Source organism: Ananas comosus, linkage group 14 (assembly GCF_001540865.1).
Source record: "Ananas comosus cultivar F153 linkage group 14, ASM154086v1, whole genome shotgun sequence".
NCBI lineage: Eukaryota > Viridiplantae > Streptophyta > Magnoliopsida > Poales > Bromeliaceae > Ananas > Ananas comosus.
This window is the reverse complement of record NC_033634.1, coordinates 10816516-10824862: the sequence shown is the minus strand read 5'-3', so window position 1 is coordinate 10824862 and position 8347 is coordinate 10816516. Positions and strand designations below refer to the sequence as shown.

Here is an 8347-nt window from a genome sequence, read left to right as displayed (position 1 = left end):
GTATCAAAAACATAAAATGCTACTATGCTATTACAAGCATTCATCTCAGAGATTTATTACATTTTACAATACTACAAATACCTTTAAGTTATTACATAAGCCTTTATACAAATTACTACAAGTTTGTTACTTTTATTCTGAACTCTGAGCTAGACCACTTCAAGATACTGCTATCTTGGTCTCAGTAGTAGGGCGCTATCTACGGAGCTACACCCTGTCCTTGCGCCGCCGCGCCGCTCACGTGCGAACCTGTACCCCCAAAAACAACACCGGGGTGAGAACCTATATAAATATAGTTCCCAGTGGGTACGGCCACCCAAGGGAAGAGCTCGACACACCAGGTCCAAAAGAGGCACTGTAACATGTTAGTTCAACAGATATTCACAAATAATTTATGCAGATAATATTAATACATGTATGCCTCACGGTATGCAATATGCAAATTGTGCAACTATGTCCAGTAGGTCTGCTGATCCTACTTTCTATCTCGCTATCCATAGTTCAAATCACACTAGCTTCTAAGGTTTCATCTACCTTAATCAAGCTATCCACCCTACTCGGTCTCGAGTCAATCATCCGAGGAGTACCGCGTCAAGTCAGGCTCGAGGTGAAGGACGTCTCACAAGCACCTCAGCCTTAAGTCCACACGACTATAGGTCCATCATAGGGAGGGGAGAACCATCGTTCCCCGTGACCCTAAGCTGCTAAAGCTTAACGGGCGAGGAGAACTGTCAAACCCGTTGAGCTCATACCAGGAGAGGAGAACCGTCGATCCCGTTGAATCACTACCGGGCGAGAAGAACCGTCAAACCCGTAGTTCTGATTCTATTTTTGCCAACAGCACCATTCCTAGGGATTCCGAAAACCACTTTCACAACTTAAGGGTTTAATACTTACCTTATGTTGACGACCTTCCTAGGTCTAACTCAATTTATTTCCTAGTGGTCCTTCTATCACTATAACCCATGACTTAGTTCAAATATACTAAGTGTCACTATACATCATAACCTAGGTTCAATCACGCTAGGTTCTATGTCATTTCACCTAGATCTCGACACCTATGTTCAATGACACTAGGTTCATGTCCAACCTATGTTTAATAACACTAGGTTCATGCCACTCGATCTATGTATCAGCCTAGTTATCCTTGCCTGGGATCATAGTTTACATATTCTCACTTTACACTTTATAAACGGCGAATTCTCTAATCAACCTAGAGTTATCGACTAATACTCAATTCATGTGAATCTAGCATGTTCACAATATGTCAATATTTATATATTCTCTAACATTATCCATAATGTATTCATATGCATATTTCAACAGTAGGTAACATTAGCTAATATATCATAATTCACACATTCACTTTATCATTCATAACCTACCACTATACATATATGCATCAATGAAAACCATACATTACTTTGGCATGGAAGCGACCTAATCGCTTCGGTGAAGCACAACCCATCTTTAGTTGATACCGGAATGTGAGAAATTCACTTCCCGCACTTTACGGACGACCGCAATCCTTGCGCGCGACAACTTGAGCTAAAATGAGGTTTTCCTCACTAGCTTGCCGTAGGCTCGTCGGAATATCGATCCGAGCTTTCCAACGTGTTCGCCTTGCCCTTAATTAGGTTTGTACGCGATCAATTCCAAGCGAGAACCTCGATCCTACAAAAGTGCATTATCGAGCTTAGGTTTCCATTTAACCTATTGTCAACCCCTCTATACAGGTTCTACAAAAACCTATAGAGTACTACAAACTCTAACAATTTAAGGACTTCAACCCATTAATTTAGGAATACCAGAAATGAACTCCTGTTACTTCTCATTTCTACAGGCTCACGTCAACCCAAGAGTTTACATACTACATTCAACATATGGCTTTTCTATAGGTTTTCACGGCAATTTCAACTTTAGAAACCTATAATCCCATTGTCTACTTCTTCTTTAAGTCAAACACCATGTACTGTAACCAGGAATTAGGTCTCTTCCACCTCAGGTTTCATTCCCAATAACCAATTCACATATATATTCACAAGTATACATACATATGCATACATATACATGCATGCTTCCACAATTTTTCCTTAAGCCTTTCAGTATTAATTAGGAGTCATAATACTTAAAATATGCGATTTAGACCTCTTTAGAATATAAATATGCACCCTTTAAACCAGGAATTAACTTAACTTTCCATTAATTCCATCTTAGATTGCATTCCTAATCCATAGCTCACAAATACCATGTCCACAATGCAGTTTTTCAGGTTTCTACACCCTCAACCAGCATACTATTCCAATTTAACATCTTTCTAAGATAAATAATTGAACCCTAATCATAATTGGATCAAGTTTACCTTATCTTGATGCTCCAACAGCTAGCTTCCCTGTTCTAAAGCCTTCTTTTCAGCTCAAACCCTTAAAAACTGCACTACTCCACCAAGCTTTTCCCCTACAATTTCAGAAAACTGAAATTCTATTGCTTCTACTCTCTTTAAAGCAACAAACAAATTAATTCCCAGCTGAGAACAAATTATTTACCTCAGGTTCGAAGTATTCCAAGGCTGGGTTTCTACTTCGGCAGCTCCAATACGACCAAGACACCAAAGCTGCCAAGTCTCCAACACTTTCCTTCACTATTTTGCTTCTAGGGTTGAGAGAGAAAAAGAGGGAGAATTAGATAAGAAGAAGGTTATGGGAGATGGTATCTGGTACGTGGGCAGCTACAGGGAGTGGCTGGGGTTGGGATAAGCTCAAAAATCTGCAACTTAACCCCTCAAAAGGCTGAAATTGCATTGCAGTCCAACAGTTTACAAATCAGTCCCTGCAGGTTTACAAATCAGTCCCTGCACTAACAGCAACCTGGCAGCAGCAATTACAACCCTTTTGGCGTGTCTAGTTCACTCCGAGTCCATCCAAACACTTCCAAAATATACTAATAAACCTCCACAAGCTACCAATTAAGCTCGAGAGCAAACTAATTTCATTTTTGCATTATCTTGATCATTTTGATCAAGATTAGCACATAATCCAACTCCAACATACTACATGGCAGCAGCAGCAATTGGAGGCCTTTTTGCTCATTTAGTTCATTCCGAATCCATCTAATTACCTCCAAAGCATGCTAAACACTATCCCTAAGCTATCAATTTAGTTCTGGAATACCACATTTATATTATTGCTTCTCTTTGAACAATAAAATTTCCAGTTAACCTCATAAACCAAAACTCTTTCACTTTACGCCCGATTTGCATCAAACACTCAATTGTTCTCAGAAGTCACTCCCACGCATCCAAATTGATTCGAGGATACTACAATTCATCCTCCTGCCTCACTTTGACTTATTTATTCAAAGTTAGCGTCCAATTATCCTCAAGCTTCTTACTTTGATTTATTTAATCAAAGTTAACTCTATAATCCGAAAACTCCTTTTTCCTTTCGTTTCGCGCCTAATTTGCGCCAAAACACTCATTTATCTCCGGAATTCATTCCCACGCATCCAAAATCACTCGGGGATGATGTCCAACTAGCTCAAGCCTCACTTTGATTGTCACGCCCCGGATTATACTTTTCCCGGGCACGCCGACAAATCCGCCGTATACAAAGGAATTTTTCCTGTATACGTAGCGATAGCTGTACCTGTAAATCAAACACTACTACGAACAGTAGTAGAGAGCTGCTAGAAAAAAACAGAAACTAAACCAGCTGAGTTTCATATACATAGTCCAAATCCAAAATACAAAGCTACTCGCACTGGCGAGTTAGGTCTACTATGTACATAAACTCGAAACAAAACATCTACCTGCAATAGGGGCACCTCTAGCTCAGCACGTCGGGTAGGGCTCTAACTCGCGACGCCCTTGCCTCGATCCTGATCTGCGGAAGGCGCAGCAGCCGAAACCTGTGGCTCTGCAAAACAGGTGTAACAACTGGGCGTGAGAACTACTGTAAAAACAAGTAGTCCTCAGTGGGTACCGCCCAAAACAATATCGGTCCACCCACTAAGTCTACAGAAGGGAGCGAGAATAGGAGGAAAAGCAGGAAATAAACTCAACCGCTACAAATCACTATACTATCATGCTCTACACTAACCAACTGTAGGAAATGTCAAATCTGACCCAATCCAATCGGGACTGTAAGCATACCCGTCCCCGGGACTGTGAATACACCCGTCCCTGCCCCGTTGTGACTATCAAGCTCTATCCACACTAACTGGTCGTGGAGAGCAAGTCCAACTGGCATGAGCGACACCAACGCAAAAGCACAAGCCTGACTCCGGAGTGGCACTCGTGGGCGCTACCCAACCGAGTATGCAGCGTATCTCTGTCGAGCTCAAACAGGCTCCAACTAGCCAAAGTCAAGTGAACAGGGTCAAAACAGGTCTACAAACCAAACCCACGTGCCCTCGGCACAATCTGTGACCAAAACAAGAATCTGGGTCCACCGCTAACCCGAACGGCACCCAATGACCCGAAACAGCCTATACTCTGCTGAAAATAAGCTCGGCACCTCAGCACGAGCGTAAATGCCATCTAAACTACCCCAGGTATCCATCGCACTAATACGGCAACGATACAATCGAAACACGGCTCCTAGAGCTAAATCTGGTAGTTTAAGCATATGACGGGTCAAAACGCAGGTTTTCTCCTAAGTCAAATTTCAAGTCCAACATGTATAATCTAAATATTCATTTCAGCATGCTTCTACATTCATATTACATTTAAAAATGCTAATCGATGAATTAGAGCATGATTTACAACAATCGAACCATACACGTTGACTAACATGCACTTAGGAGCGAAACCGATGATAACCCACCTCTAGTGCAAATTCCTGGCAGCACGGGACTCCCTCGGCTGTGGCACAACCTGCTGGATCGACGGAAAATGTCCGAGTCTCACAATCAAGCTATCTCCAAGCTATCAACATCAAAATCCACAACTCAGTCCAAATACACAGCAGCAAAGAAGAGAAGGGTTTCGACTAAGCTAACCTTCACCAAAATCCACAAGTAAGGACTTCGTGGATTCCTCTCGCAGTCCCGAAACTAACGAATCAAGTTTCGTCGAAATCCGATGCTCCTACGTCCAGTACGAGCTGAAATACTAACAGTCGACGATGAATTTCAGCAAAACAGCACTTAAGCTTAAATATCTCAATTCCAATGTCAAAACTCACCTAACGAACTCCAAATCAGGTGAAGAGGGTCCCAATTCCAATACTGGGTGATAGGGAAAATGGCTCAACTCCACAAAGCCCCTGCTTCCCAAGTTCACCCCAAGAAAACTCAAAAATTGGCAAATTCTGTCCAAAGCAACAGCAGCAGAGGAAAACCTGAGTTCGACTGAGCTAACCTTCACCAAATTCTGCAAATCAAGGCTTCGTGGATTCCTCTGGAAGTCAAGAATCCAGCAAACCAATTTTCGTTGAAATCCGACCTTCCTACGTCGCGCACGAGCCAAAACGCTGGAGGTCGTCGCTGAAGAACTGCAGAATCAGCACTCCATCAAGCTGGATCATGGAAATTTGATGAAATTTGAAGCAAATCCGAGGTTTAAGATGCTAAAAGGGGTTTCTCTGTGTAGGAGGGAAGAAAAGAGCAGCAAAGGGACGCATTCCAACTATTTATAGAGTGAAAATAGGATCAAATGAACCTCAAGAACAAAGCTTGCAATCTGCTGTCCCTGCAGAAACGGGCGTTTCTGGGCGCCCGGAAACATGTTCTGGGCGACCAGAACATCCCGACAGCACAAACCGGGCCCTTCGGACTCTCCGCCCGCGGTGTGCTGCGCCCGTAAACGGCACCGGCGGAACTCACCTACCACCCTGCCACGCGTCGAAGCAAGCGATATTTACGATGTCGAATTTCCGGACCCACTTCTGGGCGCCCGGAACTTGGGATCCGAATTGGCTTCCAGTTTCAGTTAAATTCAACACTCGTTTCTGGGCGACCCTAAATATTTTCTGGGCGCCCGAATCTGGCAAAACTCCAGTTTTGCTTATTTGAGTGCGCCGAGTCCAATTCTGCATCCAATTCGTGCAGAATTGACTCCGACTCAGTCCGACACTCTCCAGAGATGTCGACCAGTCTAAAATACTGAAGCCAATCCTATCCAAAGCTCAGGAACACTACATCCTCCCCCACTACAAAAAGTTTCGTCCGCGAAACTGTACACAGACCTCAATCCAGGGCCTCGAACAGGTAGGGGTAGGACTCCTTCATCATCGCCTCCGGCTCCCAAGTCGCCTCTCGCTCCTCATGATTACTCCACTGCACCCCTGACCGTCCTATAATGGCAGCCAAACACCTTCCGAAACGCTTCGAAAGGTGTGGGGAGTGTGGGAACTGCGCCTTCCCCTAAGCAAAACAGACCTCGCTGCTGACAGTCTACTCGAAACTGCTCAACTCTGACTCTAACTGCAACCGAGGATAGGAACGGGAAGGACAATACCCGCTTCCTAAACACTAGATGTCACTACGTAGCGTGTCACCTGAACCAACGCACGACTACGTCGTACCATCCCACTAACGAATACGAAGTGCCGTCAATTTCCTAATACTCTTCTTAATGGGATGCGTACTGTACCTCGAACGGCGCCACCAAAAGCGAAACTTCGAGACCGCCGTAATGAACATGCCGCTCGTGACGCTCTAAAAATGACTAGTATTTTCAGAGTTCATAGACAAGTGGGTTTTCCTCAACTTAAACTCTGTCGCGGCCACCAACCTCAACGACTTCCTAATACTGTAGTCATAGGTCATAGTAGGGCCGTTCCGCTTACACCACCGTCTACGCAACTCGTCCTTCCGTCACGTCTCGAACTCATACAACTAGTGAGCCGTCTCTGGCAATGAGCTCCTCGACTCTGCCGACCCTGAGCTCCATCACAGGGGACCAAAATGACGCTCTAACTACAGATACTAGAACGTCGGGTGAGACAATCTATCCTAAGCTCTCTTTGTTTCACCCCTAGGTGTGAACAGCTCCTAAGCTCTCGTCGAACTCTTCCCTGTTCGGCTCCCGAAACAACACCTGTCAAGCCCTCATGACGCCATGTCCCTGGCTGACACACATGGATACCTAAGTCTCTAGGCTCTCCTGTAGAACTCTCTCCGAGTGACAAGTGGAATATGCCAAGTGGGGCCACCTTGGTTTTACATATTCCTAAATTTCCGAGTCAAAACCACCTTACCTTACTTCTCCCTGTAACCATCTAAACACCGAGTCACAGACTGAACAGTTGTCCATTTCCGGCTCGTAGTCCATGGACGACCGTTCGAAGTCTCAGATGGTCACGGGCTCACCTTTACCCTCGTCTAGTGCTACCTGAAACAGCAGCCTAACGGCTCTCGTGTCCCACCAAAGCTACGCTAAACCCACTATCACCTGTCTGACTGGTTCAGACGAGTGAAGAATGGTCACGTCTGGTGAACCAGGTCCCTCTCTGAGCGAGTTAACATGAACCTACTCTATCACTCCAACGTACCGCACGGGTGAAGCTATCATAGACTGGCCCTGGGCTCCAAGCATAGCGTGAAGACCTCCTCAGAAGTCTGCCGGAACCCGTGAGTCAACGTAAAGTCGTGCCGCAAAGTGGGTGTCTGTCTACCAGTCAGTCTCTCCTGGTAAGTCTGAGATCTCCTGTACGACTCCCGTACACAGGACCTGAAACCTCCTCCCACCATAGCTGTAAACTCTGACTAACTCAAACGCATGTTGTTGTCGATAGTTCGCTCGTAGGTCTACCGAGGCAAACTCCGCAACATACCTGCGTCTACAGCTAGGGGAAACAAAACCTCACTACACCCACTCTCCTCCTGCGAACCCGGACTCTAAGACTAACTCCGACTCCTTTTCCATTTTCTTCACGCTGCCGTGTATAATCGTCGGGTCTCAGCTGTCTCCTCGATACGACTATGGGCCTCTGCTCTGAACCTCAAGGTCCACCCTCTAGTACAAAAAGAATTTCAGAGCGGCAGGTCTCCCTAAGCGGCTAAACCTCATGCACCCTTCGAATCAGGTGCAAAACATCCGGGAAAACTCCATAACCTCGCTCAGCCCGGTCAACGAATGTCCTAACGAGATGGTGGTGCCGATCGGCCGTATGTACTACACAAGGTGCAGAGCCGAAACTCTTTTATACACAAGCTAGGGAGGGTGCACTAACTGAAGTGAGGCGAACTCTAACCGCTCCTGGACTCAATGCTCCTCGCTGGCCACGCCTAAGACCGAGCACTCAGCTCCCTTAACGCGTTGGCCCAGTATGGGAAACATTTNAGATAAAATTGACATATTAATTTGATTACTTTTCTGTTATCTATCTAAACCAAGCACCGACAA

The 8347-nt window shown here is 45.1% G+C and overlaps 1 long non-coding RNA gene across 1 annotated transcript; it reads right to left on the bottom strand.

The window, feature by feature from the left end:
• LOC109719889 lies at nt 3877-5060 on the bottom strand. The gene is made up of 3 exons (XR_002218818.1): nt 4999-5060; nt 4824-4924; nt 3877-3914 (listed from the first exon to the last, which is right to left on the bottom strand). It is a non-coding gene; the product is annotated as an uncharacterized LOC109719889 (long non-coding RNA).